Source organism: Physella acuta, unplaced genomic scaffold (assembly GCF_028476545.2).
Source record: "Physella acuta isolate Inbredline_101_S28 unplaced genomic scaffold, ASM2847654v3 ptg000792l, whole genome shotgun sequence".
Taxonomy (NCBI): Eukaryota; Metazoa; Mollusca; class Gastropoda; family Physidae; genus Physella; species Physella acuta.
In genome coordinates, this window is record NW_026732310.1 from 497,762 (window position 1) to 524,746 (window position 26,985).

The 26,985-nt window shown below is 39.4% G+C and overlaps 1 protein-coding gene across 5 annotated transcripts in view; it reads right to left on the reverse strand.

Annotated features, from left to right (window-relative positions):
• LOC131950962 (teneurin-m) overlaps nucleotides 1-16,103 on the reverse strand; it is an 86,078-nt gene extending 69,975 nt beyond the window's left edge. For 3 of the 5 annotated variants that reach the window (XM_059313197.1, XM_059313196.1, XM_059313193.1), the window contains exon 1: nucleotides 6,289-6,790. The gene's annotated coding sequence lies outside the window, so the exon portion shown is untranslated. Of the gene's footprint in view, nucleotides 1-6,288; nucleotides 6,791-15,693 lie in introns of those variants that run through there. The other 2 variants (XM_059313194.1, XM_059313195.1) reach the window with 2 other exon arrangements.
• Nucleotides 16,104-26,985: the final 10,882 nt, after the last annotated feature.

The following is a 26,985-nucleotide window of genomic DNA, read 5'->3' on the forward strand; positions in this document are numbered from 1 at the left end:
TCGGTGCCCAAACGTCGGGACCCCTACTTATAGAAAATGGACAATTGAGAAAATGCTACGGTTTGGCTCCAACGATCACGCTATTTATCCTGCCGGCTGGCGAATGAATTACAATAGTTTGTGGCGTTGTAATCAACTGTCCGGTCGCCATCAGAGAGTTCATCTCGCAAAAATCAACTGATATAAATACTCAATGTTTATTTATAAGTGGAAAAGGTCAATAAAATTAGGTCAGTCTGGCAGGGTTCGTCTCTCTTCAATAATTTATTAGTTCCATTTGAGTGCTAAGCAACGTCAATTATCCAGTGACTGGTCGGTACCGACTGTTTACCGGCAAGTCTAAACAACAAAAATCTTGGGATTAAATGACACAGTTAATTACCAAACAGTGCAGGTGTTGGATGCAACTGGTCAAGATAAAATGTCCACTACAGAAGACAAATGTATTAACAAGTACTAAGACAATTTGCCGGTGTCTGAAAGTCGTGTCAAAAATATTGAGAAGTACCGGTATTTCTCTCCAGCATCCATAAAGCTTGGGGAGGTTTTAAAGACATTTCCATCTTCCTATGAGGATTACGATCATCCATCTTCTTTAACTCAACATCGACTCTTGCCGCCCACGATTCCTTATTTCCTACAAGTTGTGATTTAATACTCAATCCTAGCTTTATGAGTTTAAACCCGACTTGTAAAATTGATCGGTTGGAACTAAGACGTTTACTCATAAGTTATGGTAGCTGGAAAAATATTTGTGTACTGGTTTGCGAGCCCTTAGAAATCTCAGTCTAGGCATTGAAAATTTCAAGCAAGCTTTACTTCACTGACTCGATAAAAATGATCCATCATCTACTAACGTAATGGCATTTAAATGTGTTTGTTAAACTAACCCCAACAACTCCTGAAAACTCCGCACTAAGTGAAAGTGGAAACAGGGAGTTAGATAATAGACCAATAGAAACGTTTTTCATTCAAGGAATAAATCAATTGCCATTTTGACTATTTCAGACTGTTCTATACTAGTACTAGTAGTGAGAAGCAAGCGAAGAGATGATACAGTAGCGAGTTTAAATATATCCGCTCTTTGCTTATTCTCGATGTGATCACACCTAGAGATTAGTAAAGATTTAACAATCGGATAAATAAACAGTTTTTATAACCTGCAAGATATATGTTTTAAAGCATACCGTAGCTATTGTTTCGTTCAAATGCTCTACATTCTACACAACATTACAGCAAAAAAAACGAAGAGAAGAGAGTTGGACTCCAGGCTTACAAGACTAAATTCAATCATAGAAAAAGCCTTTCACACATAGGTGACAATGCATAAGGATGAATGAGTAAATGAATTATGCATTAGCTGTGATGTATTTTCGCGTCAATCTAACAGTTAGTTGATAGCAGTGTGGTGTAGCTTCCGTGCTATTTTTAACAACCGGTCCATGTGTTTCAAGAAATTTCTCTCACCCTCTCATCTGGAAGCCTCAGACAGACGAGCTGAGGGTATTAATTTCTGGCATGCTTATTATATGCTGGGCTGTGATACTCTGCTATATAACTCGCTGGGTTGACATTTAACGTTGTCTCACGGGGAGGGGGAGGGAGACACTTTAATACTTCACAAAAATCGAAAACAGCTTGGTGAGATTTTTCTGGATGTTAAAGAGACGGATTAAGTATAGAAATGGCATTTAAAATATCGTTCATAACCTGACATGATCTAAAAGACAATTGGATTTTTAAAAGTAGTGAAATTAAATGGGATTTGTTTGGATTTTTTTTATTTTAAACAAAGGATTTTGCAAGAAACCTTGAATAAAAGTGCAGACCTCTATAGCTTTTTTCATCTATTTTTAAATTTCTATAGAATTGTTTTTATAATTAAATTCTCCACAAATAATTTAGAATGCGAATCAAAACATTAACGTATATAAAGTATAATTTTAAAATATTTTATTTACATTAAAAAAAAAAACACACCCTTGCTTGGTTATTTCAAATAATTTTTTTTAAATGGTTAACTTGCACTGCTAAAAATTCTGACAACTAATCTGTGTGCAATGGTTGAGCTGGTTCTATGGTAACTGAAAAGGGTTGTGTTTGATCCCTCATCACTTTGAATGTAGCGCGGACTGTGCTGGCTTGACTCGGATTTCTCATACTCATTCAATTATAGCGCCGAGAGGATCGGGGAAAGGAGTGCGCGCTCACACACACACAAAAAGCCATCATTTTTTTCTGGGGAAAATGTGTTAACTTGTGGACAGCCCGTATAACACGCTGATTGATTTTTGTAGCAAACGTGGGAGGGGGCTGGTCCCTTTAAAGCTAACAAATGGTAACGGTAGACTGAGTGGTGAGCTGTGACTGACAACATTCACTGACACGTACAACTCATATCTAATTGCTGGCTAATTGATTAGTACTTCAGTCAATCAGACATCACGGTCACTTCGGCACCTCAATTCTGGACGAGTGATTTTTTATTTTATACACACTTTCATGGTGGGTTTTTTTTTTTTTTTTTTTTGAGGATTTAAAAAGAGTTTCCTATATTGAATGAAGAAATGAGTAACACTAATAAATTCATTGTCCACGGCCTAGCATTGTTTTGACTATTCAAGAAGTTATAAAGATTTTTACAAAACTGTTTCACTGGAACGTCGTCTGACAACAATGCAAGCCAGTAGCTGCGTGGCTTCCATGTCAGAATTCCATGAAGAATAATGAATGACTGCAGCTTGATTGGACGGAGTATGCCGCTGTGTATCGGAATAAGATAGTAGACTATTGACCAGAATGTGGGCATTGAATGCGGGCCAGTATCATGAGCACGCACGTGTTGTTTACCACTTGTGTGAGTCTTGAGGCAGTAGAAGGAAGAGCATGTTTTATTCATCTACTCACGCTCCTGGCACTCTGAATAAATGATTTACACCACGGGTGGAGGTCCCGAGATGGATCAATTATAGATCAGGCTACACGCGTGTCCTGGCTGAGGGGAAAAATTAGCGGATCGATGGAGAAAACACCATCACGAATTGAAACGAAAAATTGGCCCAACACGGAAATAAACTTTAACATCTATGTATAAAATCAATGGTACCGGTAAAATGCATAATTGTCTGCTTCTCAGTGTTTTAATTGCTACAGTCATTGGGGAAATTGATTCACATGTACAGTTACCCTAATAATGTTTTAGTGGCATGCAAGCCGATTCGTTCAATCCGCATCAAAGATTAATATCTGACGGAATGCTCAGTTTGAATTGGAAAATAGCCTCGAGTTATACGAGCTAAAATACGGGGCGTCTGCAAGAGTTAATACGGTTCTGTTGTATAGAGTTAAAACACGCCTGCAAGAGTTAATACGGTTCTGTTGTATAGTTAAAACATGCCTGCAAGAGTTAATACGATTCTGTTGTATAGAGTTAAAACACGTCTGCAAGAGTTGATACGGTTCTGTTGTATAGTTAAAACATGCCTGCAAGAGTTAATAAATTTTGATTATACGAGTTAAAAGACAGTGCGTCTGCAAGGGTTAATACGGTTTTACATCTTGTTGGGTCCTGTTTGAAAGATCGGACAAGACGCCTGTGTGATGACATTCTGATAACCAGAGATAAGGAACTACTGGCTGGCGGTTGGCGGGTTGGATGGTAGATGTAGTGGGGATAGGGGAGAGAGGTTGGCAATACGACATAGAATGGGTTTAATTGTAGTTGTGATGGGGGATGAGGGTTAGAAGATGTGAATACGACACAGAATGGGTTTAATTGTAGTTGAGATGGGGGATGAGGGATAAAAGTTGGAAATACGACACAGAATGGGTTTAATTGTAGTTATAGTTGGGATAGGAGTTGAGAATAAGACACCAAACGAATAAAATTGAAGTAAAGCATTTATTTACGCTTTTATGAGTAAGCAATAGAAAATGTATAAAAAATAATGTATGATCTCACGTTGAAAAAAAAAATTGGTTGGAGGAGTATTAAGAGATGTAGTCCCATTTGGAATTAGCTGTGGGATCCATAAATGGAAGATCAATGTTGCATGTTGTGCTATTGATATTTAAAGCCGCTCTTGTGCGACGCTTACAATTGTGTGCGCGCGATCATGGGGTGCGTGCGCATACATAACACAGATATAAAAAAAATACCAACACTCATATTGATTGGGGGCTCTGTGTAAAGTAGAATCAAATACAAGAAAGCTGGACTTGACGATCATAGCAGACGGGTAAGGCGGGAACAAAAACTAACAGCTTTTAAACCAAGTACCAATTATTGTACAAAACAATGTAATCATTGCCCAGCTCTAGTAAGAACACGGCATTTTTTTATACACAGTCTGGCTGCAGAACATTATGTGCAACATCCCTTTAATTTACTAACAGACATCTTCAAATCATTACTAATAGGTCGTCTAATGTAATCCTATACAGCGGATTGATTATTTCAAACAGCCATGTTTTAGAAAACAGTAGGATTACAAACACATGGGTTTATGTTTGAGGAGCTGTGTGTAGCCAAGATTACAGTTCGCTTTTAACATCTGCAATATCTAAACATAGGTAGGGACTAAGCGTAGTTGTTGAGGAATGTTATGACAGCTATTTCATTGAGTGCTCTAAAACAACAACAGCAACATGTAATCAAACGACAGAAAGTTAGGCCAATCACAAACACCGATACTTGCCTAGCTTTTCTCTAATAGTTATTTTATATTTATATGAAGATCGTGCACTTGAGGATTAATTTCTAGCTGTATAGGAACGATTTCCTCTAAACCCACTTCACGGGAGCGGCATATCATTTACAAGCCCGGGCTTCTGACTAGCCAAATCCCTGTCCAGAAAATAATGACTTGCGGGCATTACCCCAACCGGGGAGGCGGACGAATGCAGAGAATGGGAGGATCCAGAGATGAAAGGGTGCAACAAAGAGAGGATAACCTGGACAGAAACTCTAGATTGCCAGATCATTTTTTTTTCTCGCTTCTAGTTAGGCCTGCTGCAATATTATTTTTTAAATATTGATCTTTCTACAGCACATCAAATAAATGAAAGACAAAAGGTAACTTACATTGTTATTAATAAACTACATGCATTTTTATAAAATAAACAACTGAATAATTGTTAGTAAATAAATTGCAGTTCATGCCTATTTGTTTCGTTATATAAAACTCCGTAGTTTTTTTTTTAAACGATCTATCAAATGATACAGGCCACGACAGCTTTTAGCACATCCCATCCTATAGTCTCCTTACCATTGTGTATTGGATTACCATTACTCATAGCGTATGGTGGCATATGGTGCATAGCAAAGGTATATGGCGCCAGTACATAGTAGGCTAGTCGTCAGAAACACACACCCCAACTACTATCACATGACCAAATAAAGTTCGTTAAAGAAAAGAAACACATTTTTTATGTCTGTCAATGATGATTTATAACTAGCCTAGTTTTGACCAAACGATGTGAAACAGCAAACATGAGTATTAATAATTAACTAGCAACATGAATGGACATGTAAAATGTGTGTTCCATGTTAATGATAAACCATGCAAGATGTGTAATGGTTGATACACTAGACAGAACAGACAGGAGTTCCCACAGTCTTACACCAATCGTGAGGTGTAATGGTTGATACACTAGACAGAACAGACATGAGTTCCCAGTCTTACACCAATCGTGGGATGTAATGGTTGATACACTAGACAGAACAGACAGGAGTTCCCAGTCTTACACCAATCATGTGGTGTAATGGTTGATACACTAGACAGAACAGACAGGAGTTCCCAGTCTTACACCAATCGTGAGGTGTAATGGTTGATAGACTAGGCAGCACAGACAGGAGTTCCCAGTCTTACACCAATCGTGAGGTGTAATGGTTGATACACTAGACAGAACAAACATGAGCTACCAGTCTAAGACCAATCGTGAGGTGTAATGGTTGATAGACTAGACAGAACAGACAGGAGTTCTCACAGTCTTACACCAATCGTGATGTGTAATGGTTGATAGACTAGGCAGCACAGACAGGAGTTCCCAGTCTAGGACCAATCAATACATTGTAATTTACGGTTCTACGATACAATCTGCCTTTCATTTTATGGACGTTTCTATTTTAAAAGTCTGTTTTACAAAATCAATGATGAGTTGAGGGCTTTGATCATTTAAATTAACGGCAACTGTCTTTCTTCTTTATCATTTAATTAGAGATGATTAAGATAGCCAATGAAGATTGCCATTAAACAAGCCGAGTCATTAGATAAAAGAAATACGTACCCTATGGTTATCCACGATGATCTGATATACAGTTGGAATAACGTGGCACTTAAAAACTTTCTTCGTGGTATATCCAAATCTTAGAAAAAGCTCCTGAAACCATCAGGTGCGGTTTAATGTTTCACTAAGTGCTACCAATCGTTGAACTTGATCTCTGCACAAACGTCTATAGTTTGTTGATATGGAAGCTTACAATACGTTATGTAAACAACGCACCAAGTGTAAAATCCATAAACACAGTCTCTGATTTCCTGGTAACACTTGTTAAATCTAGCAGAGGGCGAGTACAGCTGCTTGGCCAGGGGAACGTTAACGCTTCCTTTATTTCACTCTTAAACTGGGGGCCTCCTGACGATCACTTTTTAAAATAAAATAAAAAGACGGGTTTTATACTACCATTAGGTCATTTAAAAATAATGTCGGGTAAAACCAGCTAAAGATCACCACTGTTAAATCCAGCAATTTGAGTAATGGAATTGCTCACACAACACGCACCCCAGCATTCGTGACCAATACCAACACAATCAATATGCGGCCTAGAAGCAACCGGCCTCCCGTGTTTGTGTGCGCGTGAAAGATGGAGCGAGGCGGTACATCCCAGCAGAATCGAGGGGGAAACTCGGGCGCCATCTTTTTTTTACTTTATTTCGCGGAGAAAAATTAAAACGACAATGAAGATGAGTAGTTGTGTAAAGCAGCAAATGTTGCGCTTGGTATTTCTATTGTAGTTCTATAAATGCAATAAGCTAGATCTATTTGAAGTTTAATACTAATTATTTTTAACCCAATACCACAGAAGTCACTTGACTTAAAGTGGTTATTTTTTAAGATTAAGTGATATGATGATTATATTGATATTGCTTAGATTATAAACATAGTCTAATATCTTTCTATTGAGAAAAAGAAAGTAAAAAATCAGTTATAATTCCTAATTTAAAGATAATGCATTATTCTTTTATTAATCTAGTATTGTGCTGGGTTGAACATTCATTTTCATATGGAAGACAGAGTTAACATAAAATTTGGTAGATAACAATAGCATAGGATAACAAGTCAAAAAGTAAACAAACACAGTGCGTGTTAGAGAAATGCTAATGTCATGTTTAGGATGCAAACAAATTGTGCATGGTGTTTGTATGTCTAACTGAACGATGCTGGCTCGTGATAAAACTTCCATTGGACGCCACGCATACACGAGGTGTATATAAATATTTACAGCGCTAGTTCGTGACGTAATTACCAAATCGGAAGACCGAGCAGTGTAGCGTGGGCCAAACTCCCCGGCAAGTGGTGATGAAGATGTTGCTGTTCATCACACTTGAGTTATTCAATTACAAACAAGGGTCACAGACAATTTTCGTCCGCGTGCACCAACATTTTCTATAGCGTCGCAGGCTATCGCAGGAAATATAAATCTCAATCATCGCTAATTTTATTTTTCAAAAACAAATGTTTTGTTTGGTTTTAAAAAGGGACGAGTTAATTTTAAATACGGTTCTATGTAATATACAAGTGTGTACGTTTGTACTGGAGAACGTGGAGTTAGCTGTGGGGTTGGTTACGGTGGTGTGAAGAGGGTGCTGCAGGTTTCTTTATTCCTCAAGCACCTGACCTTGTTAGTTCCTCTTGTAGCCAGTACACCCTCCCTCCCACTCTACCCCTGCCCACTGTAAATGTTTAACACTTGTCTGGCTTTCAGGTGAAAGAAAAACCCAACGGCTCACCCGCGGTGGGGGTTTGACCGATCTATAAAAGATAGTCATCTTTCACCGTCAGTGTTGTTTAGTAGTGAAACCATTAGTGGGGTAGCCCTATTTCAACCCTAAACCTCAAATGTGTTCCTCTGTTCATCATGTAAACGTTATAATAACATAACAAGAGGGGAGAATGAGGACAGATGTTGTACAGTGTTTCACAGCTGTAGACACGTTTATAGCTCCGGGGAAGACAATTTTATATCATTTGACGTGGGTGCGCTGTGGTGGTAGTACAGACCGGGGGTGGGGGGGGGGCAATAAAAACATCTTCTTTGTCCAGGACCTTGACATACCTATCTGTTCGTTAGTTTTACCGTCTTGCATCTGTGCCCTTTTGAGAAAATTGGGTTCAAGCTTTCAAGTACTTGTAAACATCTACCCCCCCCCCCCACTCTAAATAAAAACTTTAGGCAAAAAAAAAGTTAGTTAGACATTCGGTTGTTGTTTTTTTTATCCTTTTACAATGTTCAGATCATATCTTTAATGAGTATTTACTCTTGAGCTATGAGATAAAATACATTAAATAAAATATATAAACATTTATTGGTTAAATAAAAGAAACAGAAAACTAGTAAATATGTATTTAAAGTTTACGCAGTGAATGATAACGAACATTCTTTACCGTTGCCATGGAAACATGTATTGTGACGTGTATGTAAGTAGCCTATATAAGTAAGACGATAACGGGAGCCTAGCCTTCATCGTGGCCCTAACCATACCAGCCACAACGGCTTTAAAGTTAGTACTGATGTTGGGACCAGGGTCATTTTTTTATATCATTATAGACCAAACCATAGATATATGTTGTTACGGACAATACAGAGGTATCGTATCATGCATTATTTTCAGAAGAGAATGCCATGGATGTTCACAGGAGCGTTTCAAAAGATAACATACAGTGGCAACAAAGAGAGAGGGAGGGCCCGCCAGCTTGATATCAACTGTTCAACAAAAACGGGTAAACATGTTACAATAGTGGCGCGCAAGCTGTCGGGACCAGCGGGATAACCCAATTAAAAGGGAAAGCCACGGAAGACAATCATTCAGCACTTGAAATACACTCGATACAACGGTGGGGATTTCAATACACTACAAGTACATGATTATAGCAGGGGGATTTTAATACAACTAGCAGTACATGATTATAACTGTGGGATTTTAATACAACTAGCAGTACATGATTATAACTGTGGGATTTTAATACAACTAGCAGTACATGATTATAACTGGGGGGATTTTAATACAACTAGCAGTACATGATTATAGCAGAGGGATTTTAATACACCTAGCAGTACATGATTATAACTGGGGGGAAGGGGGATTTTAATACAACTAGCAGTACATGATTATAACTGGGGGGAGGGGGATTTTAATACAACTAGCAGAAGCCTAAGTGATAATAAAAATGGATATCAGTACAACTAGCAAAATCCTTGACCTTTAATGTGCACACATCTGGATGTTAAAAATAAATTAATCTTCTACACCTCCTTCTTAAAGGCCAATCTTGAATATTCTAGAAGTAGCATCCTGTTTATTTTAGGTTAAATAAATAATCTACAAGAATTCATGATTAGCAGCCTGACTAACTTACTAACTTTTCAAATAATTAAATAATTACTATAATTACTAACACTAATCTAGATTCTAAATATGTTTACTCAATTGAGTGTTTTGTAAACTTTGACAAAAAAATGTTTGTATAAATGATATCAGAACTTTGTATTTATTTTTTTATTCAAACAAGTCTTTCTTAAGTTTAATAGGTGACTCAAGATGTTGGTCTCGTTTTCAAGTTAACTGGCGCGTGACCCTTCTATGAACAGTTGTGCTAACTAAAAAAAAAATTAAGAATATTGGCAAACATTGATTTTTGTTTAAATTATAAATAATTCAATCATGGTTGAAAGAAAGAATAAAAAAGTATCACCAAAGTTCTTGGCACTTAAGATATTAATCAAAAAGTAACAATTTTGGGAAGGAAGAAAAAACTAAAGTAAATACGTTTTAAAAATATGTTTTAAAAAGTTGGCTTAAATTTAACTTTGTTAATCATTCAGTCATTTAGACATGAGAGAATTATTTTAAAATATAAAAACAAAAGCATCTTTATTTGCTTTCTATGAATGTGGTTTACATAATAATGGTTAATGTAGGTGTCGTTTCCCGGGATATTTATAAACATTAACCCTCCACTACCCTAAGATGTGGCCTTTTTTTAACAGTGAGTAAAGCTTCTGTTAACTCTTAGTATAATAGGCCTTATATCACAGGTGGGTGTGATATAAGTGAAAACAGGTGGGTGTGATATAAGAGAAGACTGGTGGGTGTGATATAAGAAAAGAAAGGTGGGTGTGATATAAGAGAAGAAAGGTGGGTGTGATATAAGAGAAGAAAGGTGGATGTGATATAAGAGAAGAAAGGTGGATGTGATATAAGAGTAGAAAGGTGGGTGTGATATAAGAGAAGACAGGTGGATGTGATATAAGAGAAGAAAGGTGGGTGTGATATAAGAGAAGAAAGGTGGATGTGATATAAGAGAAGAAAGGTGGGTGTGATATAAGAGAAGAAAGGTGGGTGTGATATAAGAGAAGAAAGGTGGATGTGATATAAGAGAAGAAAGGTGGATGTGATATAAGAGAAGAAAGGTGGATGTGATATAAGAGAAGACAGGTGGGTGTGATACAAATAAAGACCTGATTATGTGATCAAAGTAAAGACATGAGTGTGATTATTATGATGAAGACAGGTAAGTGTAGTATATTAAAGCTAAGGTGTCAAAATATATTGAAAAAAATAACATTATATAAATTTTTTACTTAAAAGTAGCTGTGCTTTTGGGATAAAATAACATTACATAACTTCTTACTTAAGCAGCTATGCTTTTGGGATAGAATAACATTACATAATTTCTTACTTAAGCAGCTATGCTTTTGGGATAAAATAAAATTACATAATTTCTTACTTAAGCAGCTATGCTTTTGGGATAAAATAACATTACATAATTTCTTACTTAAGCAGCTATGCTTTTGGGATAAAATAACATTACATAATTTCTTACTTAAGGCTGCTGTGCTTTTTGGACTAGTCAGTTCCACCATATAACCTATCACAGTTACCCTTTCTAAAATATGATACTATGTGAGATTTTCCACCTCTTATCAAGCTATTGCTTAATTCAGTATATAATTTTAATATTATGTAACCAATTGTAAAAGCAGTGATCACAAGAACTTCCGTATATGTATATATTTGATATTTTGCAAGTTAGAAAAAACAATTCCCTCACCCTTGTGTCCACCCACTAACAGATAAGCTTAGAACAGGTCTTTTGCTTTGTTTAATTTCTGTACACTCAGCATTTTTTTATATTTTTAGATCTACACAATGCTTTGTTTTAAGAAATGAGATCTGCTAATTAAAGATAATTACATTAGCATTTTTGTAAGTGGGTGGATTTTCACGTTTTTTAATTATTTGCTGATGTCATGTCCATCTTGCTAGATGACATTAATAATAGCCAAAGTTCTAAATAAACTATCACAATCATGGTAAAAATAATTGAGAAGGCAAGTTTTCTAATCAATACTAAATGTGTTAAATTGTTTGTTTTTTTTAAATCATGAACTCAGTATTTAAAACAAATAAAAAGGACTGAAATAAAAAACAAAGAACACAGCCCCATTATCTAAACATTAAAGATGTGCAAGATTTAAGAGTGAGAAGGGACATTTTTTATGACTTGTTTAATGTATCAATAAACACAGTGGCTACTATAGACTACTGGTATTTATTGAAATGTACACCAGAAGGTTTACATTATAAAGTATGCAGGTGTCTACAAAGATAGATTTCATTTATCTCCCTTTGAAATGTCATATACTGCAACAAATAAAGCTCTGCCCTACCATAGTTTAAGTGTCTTATTTACACTAAGATACAATCAAAGAATGAATCTGGCAAACAAACAAAATTTTGAAAGATCTGTGATCAGAGACACATTATTTTTTAACTCAGGCTCAACACAATGTGTATTTAACTGGATACAAAATGGGAAACACTCAGTTTGAAAGTAAAATGATATTATCATTAGGGGTTGTCCATAAATGACGTCACACTCGTAGGGGGAGGGGAGGTCCGTAATTTTGTGACAGTGTGTGATGAGGGGGAGGGGGGTTCAGATGGTGCGACGTCACACTTTTGCATTATAAAAAAGCAATGTTAGAAAACGAATTTTAGACGTTATTTTGCGTTTTAGAAAACTGTTTTAATAAATTTTAATAACAATTGATTAAAATACTCTATTTTGACAGAGTTCAGACAAGATTTTGGAAAAATATAGCTGTTTAAAAAAAATTTACCTGCAATTTTGAGGGGGGTTTTAGGCTGAGGTGTGACGTCATTTGGGGGGGGGGGGGGGGTCTGGCTTTTTGTGACGACATGTGATGGAGGGGAGAGGTAAAAATCGTCAAAAAAAGCGTGACGTCATTTATGGATGACCCATTATGATAAGTGGTTTAAGAGATATTTTTTTCTAAACAGAAGATGGCAGAGCAAATAAGTTGTGGGTGTATTTTAAAAAGATATTGATCATTTCTTTGAAATGATACATAAAGAATATTTCAATGAAATCTAATTGTGCCAAGTTAACCACAATTTACACATAAACAAATTTCCAAAATTAGAAAAACCTGTATTCTTCTGACATACTTGCTTAGCACCCAAAAAAAATTATTTTAAAAAATTTGATAAAACACAGAAGGTGAAAACATTTTCTTCTAAAAGACAATGTCATCGATATAGCTGAATATCAAACATCATTGTGTTTTTAAAGTTCAAAGAGTTATGAACAATCAAAGAATTGGAATAAAAGCAATGGAATAATTAATATTTTTGCCTGATTCTTTGGATCAAACTGAAACGCTGATAATTTAGAAACAATATAACTGAACAGAAGGCTTATGCTTCTTTTGTTGTTTTTTTTTGTTTCCAATTTTCAATATATAATAAAGTTGTTAAAATTTTTAATTGAGTCAATTTTCCTTATTGATAATTATTTTTATAAAGAGAACATTTCTTTAAAAGAGTGTGTTTTTTAAAGTTAAGAGGCAGATATTAAGTTCTTTGGAAAATGTGGTGATAACAGAGAATAAGTTAGTTTCCAAAGTCGTTACAAAATTTTGTTTTTATTTATCACATTCCATAATAACTATAATATCAATTTAATTTCTAATGACAGTGTATTTAGTGTTTAACTAAACAAGACCATAAAAATGTCAACTTTCTATGATTACCACCAAATTAATTTACATTTGACTAACATTGCTAGTTATTCAACCTGCTCCTATATCAAATAAGAGAAGAATACAAGGCTGCACTGACTTACATGAGTCAAGTGGTGACAAATAGAAAATAGACTTCTTTCCTTTTACACAATTTTTTTGGGGGATGCTTTATTTCCACTTCATAAAATAGCATCCCACCCTGGATCATCACTATATTACAGTGGAATTTGTCTAACGCAAAGCTAAGGGATCCAAAATATTTCACCATGCACATTAGTTTGTCTGGACAGCATTACTATTTATTCTTAACAAATTATTTTCACTTTTAATAAACATCAATGTATTTTATTTCTATCTATTCTAACTACTGAGGCATATAAATGGCAGAGATGTGCACATTTAAGGTAAATTATTTTCATCTCTGTACTTTTCCAATGAGAAACGGATAGACGAACAAACAATGCATTGCTACTATTACCATAATCACTAATGACAATATTCTCTAACTAGCAGTAAATTTAATCTAAATTTAAACGAAGTGGTGTATCTTTCTCAAACTTCAAACAGTACTATATTCAGAAAAATCATTTTATTTTAGAAACGTCACATTCTATATTAAAAGGGTGCAACAGTATAATTAGGCTAATCATTGTAGCAATAGTTTCAAATCTTGAAGAAACTGGAAAGCTATCGGTAATCGACATTCAATAATCTGAATATGTTGGTTTTATATATATAACTAGCTGTCCCACCCATGCCCTCCACTGGCCTCTGTGAAAACCCTATCTGTAAAAAGGACTATGACTAGTGTGTTTAATAAGCAGCATAGGCCAGGTATAGGAAATATATTACTTTTTAAATTAACCCTAACCACAACCAATCAAAAACAAACAACACAAATGCAAACACAAACGTAACGGAAAAACAAACGTAACGGAAAAACAAAAATGCAAACACTAACGACTAACGCAAACACAATCGCAACACAAACATTTATGACTTAATTTTAATGTTTAGTTTAATGTAGATCTAGTAGATTCTCTAAATCTTATCTAGAATCTCGATTATTTCTAGATTAGATCTAGAACTATCTAGAAGTCTACTACATTTTATTTAGGTTAAATCACGATATAGCGTGGGTTATTATAACGGAACTGTACAGCAGTAAAAAACAGTAAAACCATAGCGTAGTCTGTCCAGCCGTTCTGGAAACCACCAGAATTAATGTAAACCATCATTTATTTGCTGCCATATCATTTTTAATACATTATGTTTGAAAATGTGCAATTATTATTTTATTTGCATTTTGAATTACTGTTTTGCTAATTATTTTGTATTTCTAATTATTTAAGTGTATGTGCTAATTATTGCTGCTACTAAACATTGTTCTAGTTCTTACTACTTTTAACTTTAGTAAATCTAATCGTCTTATTTTACTAACTGAGCTAGAATCTACTTGTCGCCAATCTTCTACAGGTTTTTTTCTGTGTTTCTTAAAAAAACATTAATTACTACACTCGACTTTATTAATAATATTTAGATTTACTAGGCCTAATTGTTGCTAGTTTCATGTCAATTAAACATTAAATTAAGTTAAAACATTAATTTAATGCACTTGACTCTCCTATTATTATTTCAACAGTCAAATAAACTATGGAGTTTACAGTACTTTACAGTAACGAATGTTATCTTTCCAGACCCTATATCTGATTTTACCTTTATTTACATAAAAAGATAAACCAAACATTAAAATGAAGTATAAACTAGTCTTAAATCATTAGATCTAGACCTCTCTAAACTCTAATAGATCTAGATCTAGATCTTACTGATAACTAGATTCTAAGATTAGGTCTACTCTACACTCTACACCAGAGGCATAGCAACCCTACACGGCACCCGGGGACAAACTTTCAATTTGCACCCCCCTCCCCCTCAAACTTTAGATTTCCACCCCCCCCCCCTAAACTTTCGATTTGCACCCCCCCCCCCCCTTTCTTCAAACTTTCGATTACTTTTTCCAACCCATGATTTTGGGTGCCCCTTACTTACATGTGCCCCTCCCCCCCCCATTGATACGCCTCTTCTGCTCTACACTTAACACTAGATCTAGTCTAGATCTAGAGTCTAGTACTAGAATCTACTAGACTAGTAGTATTCTAGATCTAGTCTAGAATAAATTTAGATTAGATCTAGAATCTTGCTCTATTGCACCTCTAAATAATAAAATATAAAATAAATAAATATTAAATAATAGGCCTAGAAAAAAGGCTAGAATCTAGGCCTAAATAAAAATACTAGATCTAGATCTAGATCTAGATCTAGATAGTTTCTAAAATTACTTAAAAACTTTAAATTTATCTTACCTTAACTTAAGCCTATCTAGATCTAGATCTAGATCTAGATCTAGATCTATGGCTATTCGCCACTATTCGGGTCATTCGATCGGATATATGCTATTTCTGTTTGTATCCCTAAATAAAATCCTAGAAATCAAGAGAGTGAGTCCCCTTGTCCTCCAAGACAATCAGGTTTTTACACTCGTCGTAAACCTTTGTTATAGTTTCTTGTTGGTAGTGTTACACTGGTGGGCTACCCTAACTAATTTTTATAGCACTTCAAAAGGTACAATGTAAGTTAGCGGCCTAGTCAGACGAAGCAACACAGCGTTCAACACATTTTTCCCTTTTGTCCAAAGGATTTCTTCCCCATTCAACACACAGCCGTGCGGCTGGAAGCAGACGTCAGCCTCTCTTCACCTCTTTAGTCTCGTGCTAGTATTGTAGTCGGTAGTAATTAACTTTTCTTACTGTCAAATACTGGTGCGTTGCCTCTGTATTTGAATAATTATCGGTGTTGTACCGGCGCTGTTAGATATCTAGGCTAGGCCCTAAATTACTAAAAAAAAAAAAAAAAACTAGACTAGATCAATGAAGAATGATTGTGTTATAGTTATGTTGATTTGATTTATTAAATTGTTTCGAAATAATTGATAATGTAAGAATAGTTTTTGAGTTTTGTTATGGTCAGCCTAGGGCCTACTGATTATCTTTTTTCTGTTTTAACTTTTAATATAGCATCCAGATCAAGGTTATATTTAGATATAAACTTAAGTTAATAAGACTAAAATAGTTCTACTAAAATGGGGTTTTCTTATTTATTTATTTTTTAAAAGCTATTTTACTTTGATTAGTCATTAAGGATTATAGGCCGAAGATGCGTCGCTAGGCGGGTGCGGGGGGTGCGGACCGCACCGGGTGACACCATTTAGGGGGTGACACCTAGACAAAAAACATAGCGAAATACAAATATGAAAAATTGTTTTTTTCCAGTTCAGTCTATGCTACATCCAACTTTATTAATAGTCTACTAAAGATAAACATCGATACATATATATATATAATTTGGTGGGGGGAGGGGGGGGGGGTGACAACATAAGGTTCCACACCAGGTGACACCCGACCTAGCGACGCCACTGATGGGCCGTAATTATAACTCACTCGCGCGACACTCTTGTATTACGGATTGAAAAGGGTGGAATCGAACCTACAGCATTAGCAAGCATCAATTAATTCGCCAGTTACCCATCGCTAACATCCCATTGAACAAACCATTCACTAACAGCATTTGACTTCCTTCTGTTTTAACTTCTAGCTACCTGAAAAATCACGTGTACCGAACACTCACCACAATAAGAAACGGCTAAACTCTTTTCATAAATCCATATTTCACGTAATTTCCAGTTAAGTGTTTTATTTCATTGATGGAACAAATAAAACAGTACTTTAAATTAAAAGAGTCTGAAATCGTATGATGCAGCGTGTTCTAGTATCTAACACATGCTTGGTTTATGCGTTTGAATTGCAAATGTAAGTCATTCTGATATCCAAGCCGACTCATATATCTGTACGCAGTTCAACTTGGGTTCACAAAGCGCATCGCGCCTCGCATAAAACTTTGTCACCACATTCTTGTGTCCCATTCTTGCCAACCGTATCACCTATCCCGTCTTCTTTATTCAGACACTTAAGTTGGTGTCTGCCACAACCCACCCACCCACCGCCCCACCCACCTGTCCCAGGTAGACGCTCTGGCTACCCGTCTCATTTTGTGGAGGGTTGTATTCAGTCGAGCGAGTTATTTATTTTCTGGATTTTTCTTGTTTTTTTTTTTTTTTTTTTTTAGTTTGGGGTTTTCCGCGGCTCTTTATATTTTAAAAGAAAAAAAAAAACTAGCAAAGTTTTCAATCTTTTAAATGTTATTTTTTAATGAGGACACATTATTGAAACTGACATATCTTTAGATTATAATGTGTCAATAAAATCAGTAAATTCGCGTGTATAGTTTATTGTTATTTGATCAGGTGTCTGATGATTATTGTATGTTAGGTGGTCACGGTCGGGTGAACATAGCTGACATAAAGAAAAGTGGAGGTGGGGGGGGGGGGGCGACATGATGCGTTGGTCTATGAACGCTAAAGAAATATGTGACATATAGGCCTAGCTTCACCTCAGCGACTAGAGAGACAGGTAAAAAGAACATCACAGCTGCTCTTTTGGTTGTCTGGTGGTGCTTTGTTTGGGTGCTGGCGCCCCTCGCCCCATGCAAGCTAGACTGATGATGTGCCGGTGCTTTGTTATATGGGGGGTAGACATTGTTATTGTCAGTAAGGCGAACCACGTGGTGTAGCAGTAGATCTTGTATCTGTGTGGTGTAGCAGTAGATCTTGTATCTGTGTGGTGTAGCGAGTAAATCTTTGAATGTGGGATTTTTTTCGCAAGTAGATCATGGCGTGCTAGTGAACTCAGACTCTCAAACAAAACGTAAAGTAGAAGATACAAGATGCAGTACAAAAGCAACGAGAGGTTATAAACACAAGGCAGGATAATAATAAAAACTTCAGAAAACATGGATAAATCCAAACCAGATAGTTTACCAGCCAGAGGAAACTGACGGGGGTGGGAGGGGGGGGGGGGTAGGGGAGAGAAATAGAAGATGACCTCAGAAGAAAATGACGAATCCAATTATTATCTATAATAATAGTTTCGCTGTCTCTCTATCTATCTATCTATCTGTCTGACAAGAACGCTCTAGAGAAAACACAAGGAATTTAAAAACCTGCACAGTAATTCGAAAAACGAAATATGACGTCGACACATTTAGCGTAGAGTAGAACATAATCTCAAACCAGAGAGTGCACACAGTAATGTAATGACGTCATTGAAACATTGAAAAAAAGGAAATGTTGTCTAATCTAAATGGTTTGCGTGAAGAGTTTCTTGCATAGAATTCTTCGAGTAGGGGCGAAGCCCCACCCCCCGCGTAAGAACGTCTGAGCCCCTCCCCCCCTCCCCAACTCAAAAGAAATTTCCTCATCGATACTCTATAATAAAATTACCGCCTAATTAATGTGTCTAATCTAAAAAGTGGTTTTCTCGCAATTTCTTTAATGCAATTCTTCGCGTAGTGGCTAAGCGCGACACCAGTGTTTCTTTCAGACTTTTTCCTCCCCGGAGAGGGGTGGGGGTACTTGAAATTTTCGGGGGCGGGGGTAGAATTTTCGGGGAGGGGGCGGACACTGGAAAAAGTATATAATTATATTTCGTTGAATGGGACGGTAGACATGTTTTTTTAGAGGGGGGGGGGGGGGGGTAGGGGGGTGAGTGGGGGGGGGTGGTTTTAATTTAGACTTTTTCCTCCCCGGAGAGTGGTGGGGGTACTTGAAATTTTCGGGGGTGGGGGTAGAATTTTCGGGGAGGGGGCGGACACTGGAAAAAGTATATAATTATATTTCGTTGAATGGGACGGTATACATGTTTTTTGGGGTGTGGGGGGTGTGGGGGGGGGGGGGGGGTGGGTGGGGGGGGTGGTGTGGGGGGGGGGGGGTGGGGGTGTGTGTGGGGGGGGGGGCTGGGGTGGTTTTAGTTTAGAGAAAAGAGACAGCACTATCAGCCTAGCGCCCGGTGTATCCTTCCTCAACGGGCCATTTTTCTCGTTTTATATAGTTTCGCTGTCTGTCAAGAACGCTCTGTCTGACAAGAACGCTCTGTCTGACAAGAACGCTCTAGAGAAAACACAAGCAAAATAAAAACATGCACAGTAATTCGAAAAACGAAATATGACGTCGACACATTTAGCGTAGAGTAGAACATAATCTCAAACCAGAGAGTGCACACAGTCATATGACGTCATTGATTCTACATTGAAAAAAAGGAAATGTTGTCTAATCTAAATGGTTTGCGTGAAGATTTTCTTGCATACAATTCTTCGGGTAGGGGCGAAGCCCCACCCCCCGCGTAAGAACGTCTGAGCCCCCCCCCCCCCCCTCCCCAACTCAAAAGAAATTTCCTCATCGATACTCTATAATAAAATTACCGCCTAATTAATGTGTCTAATCTAAAAAGTGGTTTTCTTGCAATGGGACGGTAGACATGTTTTTTTTGGGGGGGGGGGGGGGGTGGAGGGGTGGGGGGGGGGGGGGTGTGTGGGGGTGGGGGGGGGGGGGTGGTGTGTGGGGGGGTGGGTTGGTTTCAGTGTTTCTTTCAGACTTTTTCCTCCCCGGAGAGGGGTGGGGGTACTTGAAATTTTCGGGGGCGGGGGTAGAATTTTCTGGGAGGGGGCGGACACTGGAAAAAGTATATAATTATATTTCGTTGAATGGGACGGTAGACATGCTTTTTTGGGGGGTGGGGGTGGTGGAGGGGTGGGGAGGGGTGGTGTGGGGTGGGGTGGGGGTGGTGTGGGGGGGGTGGGGGTGGTGTGGGGGGGGGGTGGGGGTGGTGTGTGGGGGGGGTGGGTTGGTTTCAGTGTTTCTTTCAGACTTTTTCCTCCCCGGAGAGGGGTGGGGGTACTTGAAATTTTCGGGGGCGGGGGTAGAATTTTCTGGGAGGGGGCGGACACTGGAAAAAGTATATAATTATATTTCGTTGAATTGGACGGTAGCCATGTTTTTTTTTTGGGGGGGTGGGGGGTGGGGGGCGGTGTGTGGAGGGGGTGGTGTGTGGGGGTGAGGGGTGGGGGTGGGGGTGGTGTGTGGTGTGTGGTGGGGGTGGGGGTGGTGTGGGGGGGTGGGGGGTAGGGTGGGGGTGGTGTGTGGGGGGGTGGGTTGGTTTTAGTTTAGAGAAAAGAGACAGCACTATCAGCCTAGCGCCCGTTGTACCCTTCCTCAACGGGCCATTTTTCTCGTTAATACTAATAGTTTCGCTGTCTGTCAAGAACGCTCTGTCTGACAAGAACGCTCTAGAGAAAACACAAGCAAAATAAAAACATGCACAGTAATTCGAAAAACGAAATATGACGTCGACACATTTAGCGTAGAGTAGAACATAATCTCAAACCAGAGAGTGCACACAGTAATATGACGTCATTGATTATCGCGTAAACATTGAAAAAAAGGAAATGTTGTCTAATCTAAATGGTTTGCGTGAAGAGTTTCTTGCATACAATTCTTCGGGTAGGGGCGAAGCCCCACCCCCCGCGTAAGAACGTCTGAGCCCCCCCCCCCCCCCCTCCCCAACTCAAAAGAAATTTCTTCATCGATACTCTATAATAAAATTACCGCCTAATTAATGTGTCTAATCTAAAAAGTGGTTTTCTTGCAATGGGACGGTAGACATGTTTTTTTTTGGGGGGGGGGGGGGGTGGAGGGGTGGGGGGGGGTGTGTGTGTGGGGGGGGGGGTGGTGTGTGGGGGTGGGGGGTGGTGTGTGGGGGGGTGGGTTGGTTTCAGTGTTTCTTTCAGACTTTTTCCTCCCTGGAGAGGGGTGGGGGGTACTTGAAATTTTCGGGGGCGGGGGTATAATTTTCTGGGAGGGGGCGGACACTGGAAAAAGTATATAATTATATTTCGTTGAATGGGACGGTAGACATGTTTTTTTTGGGGGTGGGGGTGGTGGAGGGGTGGGGGGGGGGTGGTGGTGTGTGGGGGGGGGGGTGGGGGGGGTGTGTGTGGGGGGGGGGGTGGGGGGTTGTGTGTGGGGGGTGGTGGGGGGTGGTGTGTGGGGGGTGGGTTGGTTTCAGTGTTTCTTTCAGACTTTTTCCTCCCCGGAGAGGGGTGGGGGTACTTGAAATTTTCGGGGGCGGGGGTAGAATTTTCTGGGAGGGGGCGGACACTGGAAAAAGTATATAATTATATTTCGTTGAATGGGACGGTAGACATGATTTTTTTGGGAGTGGGGGGTGGGGGGTGGGAGGTGGGGGGTGGCGGGGGGGTGGTGGGGGGGGTGGGGGGGTGGTGTGTGTGTGGGGGGTGGGGGGTGGTGTGGGGGGGGGGGTGGCGGGTGGTGTGTGGGGGGTGGGGGTGGGGGTGTGTGTGTGGGGGTGGGGGTGGGTGGTGTGTGGAGGTGTGTGTGTGGGGGTGGGGGGTGGGGTGGGGTGGTTTCCTCATCGATACTCTATAATAAAATTACCACCTAATTAATGTGTCTAATCTAAAAAGTGGTTTTCTCGCAATTTCTTTAATGCAATTCTTCGCGTAGTGGCTAAGCGCGACACCAGTGTTTCTTTCAGACTTTTTCCTCCCCGGAGAGGGGCAGGGGGTACTTGAGGTTTTCGGGGGCGGGGGTAGAATTTTCGGGAAGGGGGCGGACACTGGAAAAAGTATATAATTATATTTCGTTGAATGGGACGGTAGACATGTTTTTTTGGGGGGTGGGGGTGGGTGGGTGGGGGTGGGTGGGGGGAGGTGTGTGGGGGGTGGGGTGGTGGGGGTGGGGGTGGGGGTGGGTGGTGTGTGGGGGGTGGAGGTGTGTGTGGGGGTGGGGGGTGGGGGTGGGGGTGGTGTGTGTGGGGTGGGGGGGTGGGGGGGTGGGGGGGGGGTGGGATGGTTTTAGTTTAGAGAAAAGAGACAGCACTATCAGCCTAGCGCCCGTTGTACCCTTCCTCAACGGGCCATTTATCTAGTACCTTATATCCAACTACAGATGGCTGATCTAAGACCGGATGTCCACTACAGATAACGGACGGATGTTCCGCTACAGATGACTGATCTAAGACCGGATGTCCCGCTACAGATGACTGATCTAAGACCGGATGTCCCGCTACAGATGACTGATCTAAGACCGGATGTCCCGCTATAGATGACGGATCTAAGACCGGATGTCCCGCTACAGATGACTAATCTAAGACCGGATGTCCCGCTATAGATGACGGATCTAAGACCGGATGTCCCGCTACAGATGACTAATCTAAGACCGGATGTCCCGCTACAGATGACGGACGGATGTCCCGCTACAGATGGCTGATCTAAGACCGGATGTCCACTACAGATAACGGACGGATGACCCGCTACAGATGACTGATCTAAGACCGGATGTCCCGCTACAGATGACTGATCTAAGACCGGATGACCCGCTACAGATGACTGATCTAAGACCGGATGTCCCGCTACAGACGACGGATGGATGTCCCGCTACAGATGACTAATCTAAGACCGGATGTCCCGCTACAGATGACTAATCTAAGACCGGATGTCCCGCTACAGATGACTGATCTAAGACCGGATGTCCCGCTACAGATGACTGATCTAAGACCGGATGTCCCGCTACAGATGACTGATCTAAGACCGGATGTCCCGCTACAGATGACGGACCTAATACCAGATGCCCCCCTAAAGATGACCGAGTATTTTATTGGAATAACCTTTTCCATGCTTCCACTACCTCACCAGCAGGAACTATCTAGATGGGGTCTACGACATTACCCCCCCCCCCGGTCAATTACCACCCGGACATTTCCCTTCCCCACATCATTACGGGGGGAGGGGGAGATGCTATGTTCCCAACTAGCTGATGTGTATGCTCCGACTTAGCACATCATATCCACTCAATAGTCCTAGACCATGCTATAATCATACAAACATCATTCAGTTCACGATACACTACTCATGAATGAGCCCAACCTACACACCATGACACAATGTAAAAGTATGTCCATCTTTCGCCAACGTGACGAAACAATTATTCAAATTCCCGTACCTTTTTTGTGGTGCGTGATTTTCTAATTAGTTTTTTTCTTGCAGCCTAGACCTGGTATGAGTGGTATAATGAAAGTGGAGGTTGTAGCCGACAATGATAAGTATCCTCTTATCTCACTCGAGAAAACGACTTAATTTTTGAAACTACTCGAACCTAAAATAATATACTCAGCTGGTTGATTCAATTGGTAAAGTCTTAGTTTTTTAAACTAATCGAATCTAGTTTAGTATACTCTGCTGGTAAAGTCTTAGTTTTTTAAACTATTCTCGAACCTAGTTTAATATACTCAGATGGTTGAGTCAATTGGTAAAGTGTGTGAATTAATGTTTATGTTTGTAAATAGATATTCGTGTTGTCTCTTCTTGCTTACCGAAATCTCGATAAAACGTGTGTATAAAATATCTACAGTAGTTAAAGGCTTTGATCTGTCCTGTATACATTTAGTAAAACATTTTAACCAATATGAACTAATGACGTCATTTCTCACCATGTAAATGATTTGTATGTGTGTTAAGTAACCCACTTGTAAAGGATTTCTCTACGTACCCAGGTAAAAAGTCCTTCCCGTTAACTTTACAATGGCAAAAGAATCCAAATACCGTTTTGTAAAAGGTCGAGGTAGGGGTGGGTGAGGGGGGGCAGGAAAACAAAAAAACAACAAGCATCATCTGGTGAGGAAACACACAAACACACCCTAAATTTACCAGTACCAAAAAAATCAAAACATTCAAGTTTCGCCAGCAGAGTCCCACAAAAACATTCAAGTTTCGCCAGCAGAGTCCCACAAAAACATTCAAGTTTCGCCAGCACAGTCCCACAAAAACATTCAAGTTTCGCCAGCACAGTCCCACAAAAACATTCAAGTTTCGCCAGCAGAGTCCCACAAAAACATTAAGTTTCGCCAGCAGAGTCCCACAAAAACATTCAAGTTTTGCCAGCACAGTCCCACAAAAACATTCAAGTTTCGCCAGCACAGTCCCACAAAAACATTCAAGTTTCGCCAGCACAGTCCCACAAAAACATTCAAGTTTCGCCAGCCGAGTCCCACAAAAAAACATTCAAGTTTCGCCAGCCGAGTCCCACAAAAAACATTCAAGTTTCGCCAGCAGAGTCCCACAAAAAACATTCAAGTTTCGCCAGCAGAGTCCCACAAAAAGCAGCCAACATTTGCCAGGTATCAGCTAACACTTGCCAGGAAGGCTGGCCTGTCATGTTGTTTACAAGACGATAAACAAAACATGTCCCTTCAATCTTTGTTGTCACACAGGCAGTGATGATATAATCGCTGTTTAAACACTTCACGTTATGGGATTTTTAATAAGAGAAGAATTTAAAACTTGTGGGTTTAATCAATCGAAGTTGTGCTAGGCAAGCTCTAGCTCACCAGCAGACGGCATTCACTGCCTGGCCAGTTGTGCCCTCGTCTGTTGTCAGTTTTTAAAGTCACGTTTTCTCGTCAGCACTAAATTATAAAATATCAATTTAATGTTTGCAATTATTTAACAATTTACCGAGGAATGCGGTACGCGAGGGTTCTTTAATATATAGCTGGGTATGGTAATGGATGGTGGGGAGATGGGTGGTGTAAGGGTAGTTAATTCAGCTGCACATTCACATGCAGAAGAAAGAAATTATTCAAGAAAAAACAAAATTAATGTTAATACAGAAGTGAGCTCTTGGAAACACGTCAGGTTTTAAGGTTAATTTATGGAACATGCCTGGCATTTAGCTACGATGTCCCAGTTGTTTGTTTACAAGTTTTTACTTAGTTCACAATGTCCGTTTGTTTGTTTGCGGGTGTGTGGCAAATATTGAAACTCAGTTTTGATCCACTTCTAATGCAGAGATTTCGTTAAAACTTTCCAGAAATATACTTCTTCGAAGAAAATGCATAAATATCATTTTTTACTATCTCGTATACGGAGTATTGAGAGAGTATTGTAATCGTGCACAAAAATTAAATTAAATGTTGAGTTTTCGCCGTTTTTCATCTCCCTACTTTAACGTATACGGAATATAAAAGATGAATTGTATTCGTGAAAAAATCTAACTCGTGAATGTGATAAATTTTCGACTATTTATAACCTTCCAATACCGGAAAAACGTAGTTTTATAATCCTGTCCGTCTGTCTGTGTGTTGAGTATGTGTGTGTGTGCGTGTGTGTGTTGAGTGTGAAGAGTGTGTGTGTGTGTTGAGTTTGTGTGTCTGTATGTGTGTCTAAAAACACGATGACTTGAGTACCGTTTTGATTATGTTGTCCGCATTTCATATATAAGTATTATATCAAACGAGCCGACCCGCGGCCTATCATACGCCGCTATTTAGTTGTTTTATTTTCTACTTTACAGTAATTCATAATTTGTGAATTCGACAGTACCAATGCTGCCACTGAAAATATTTGCTTTAAAACACTATCAGTAGGTCGTTAAGAACGATACTACCCCTACCCTCCTTTCCCCCAACACCTACCCTACCCCCCCCCCCCCCGTGAAAGCAGCCTCCTCTTAGTTACCTCCCCTAAGTTTAAAATCTTTTCAAACTAAATTATCTGCCCCTAATAGCCGTCACTAAACCCTGCTCTACGATTGAAACATTTAGCGTGAACCGCAGCTCACCAGACTATGTAGGGGTGGGGTGGCAGGGAGCGCGCTTACAGCTTGTTTTCTAGCGTCTCCAAGAAGAGAATTATATATATAGATGTGCGTTTTCTATAAAACGCTGAGCGATTTCCGGTCACTAGAACTGGTGCGAAATCTACTCCCGGTTTCTTAAAAGCCGCTAAAACGAAATTTCACATGCAAGTTTTATATTTATGCACAAGTTTGTTTTCTGTAATCGGGAGTGGTACTTTATTTCCGTGTGAACCAGTGTTTCTTCCAGACTTTTTTCTCCGGGGGTGCACTTGAAATTTTTTTTTTGGGGGGGGGGGGGGGGGGGGGGGGGGGGGGGAGAACAACAATTTTCGGGGGGTGGACGGGGGGGGGGGGGGGGGGTGGACACTGTCAAAAGTATATATTTTCTATATAAATTCCATTTCGTTCGGGGGGCGGTAGAATTTCTTCGATAAATAAGTAAAACAAGTTAATAAAAAGTCTAGTGACAATTTAAGCGTAATTTCCTTATGTTATCTAAAAATTGATCTGTCGTAGCGTAAAGCACACACGGGGACAAACCACAAGACGTATAATGCTGGGGTGCGTTCAAGCTAGGAGAACGATCGGTTTGTAGGTGTTTATGTAATTTTTTTTTTTTAATTTTGTGACCAAACGGAAGGATATTTTTGAAAACTTTCTTCTGCAATATTGTTCTAAATTATGGCAGAAATCGATTGGTAAATGTTTCAAGTCGCTAAGTGGTCTGGTTGCCGAGATATAGGCCAAAAACTGAATTTTTTCGAGGTTTTTTGGCTTTTCTGGGAAATCCAGGAAGGAATTCCGTGAATTTTTTTGGCCCACAATCAACCTCGGAACTTGCTTAACATATTTGCTTTTGGAACTAGTCCTCGATATTGCTTCGTTGAGGAGGAGATACGACTTAAAGCTGCGGACACACATCGGACACAGATCCTTGACGAGTTAATAATCGCAATTTTCCGTATGGAAATTGCGCTAAAAACAATGACACCATGAACACATGTAACCTATGACAATGACACCATGAACACATGTAACATATGATAATGAC